Raw genomic sequence first — 387 nt, forward strand, 5'->3', positions numbered from 1 at the left:
CGTAACCGCAAACAGAGAAGAGGGGGTGAGATAAATCATGAAACAAGGAAATCGTAGTTTCTTTTTAATTACTAGGTCAGAAGCGCCTTGTTAAATAATAAATCATGAAGATTGTTAATCATTTCAAAATTCCTTTAAAAAAGGAAGGGACTTTCAGACTGACGCAATCACTATTCTCATCAATTGTTCACATAATTCCATACTTAAATCACGTTACATAGCCCTCCATGAGGAGACAATTATAAAGTGGAGTACATTCGCTCAGTTAACAACAACCCGATATGATGAAATGTGATTTCCACCGTTTTAATTGGCTCAAGTATCTCGCGAATATATACCTAAACAATATAAAAGTGGATTTTAGAAATACAAATGAAACTCCGCCAA

The sequence above is a fragment of the Penaeus monodon genome, chromosome 34 (genome assembly GCF_015228065.2).
Source record: "Penaeus monodon isolate SGIC_2016 chromosome 34, NSTDA_Pmon_1, whole genome shotgun sequence".
Lineage (NCBI taxonomy): Eukaryota > Metazoa > Arthropoda > Malacostraca > Decapoda > Penaeidae > Penaeus > Penaeus monodon.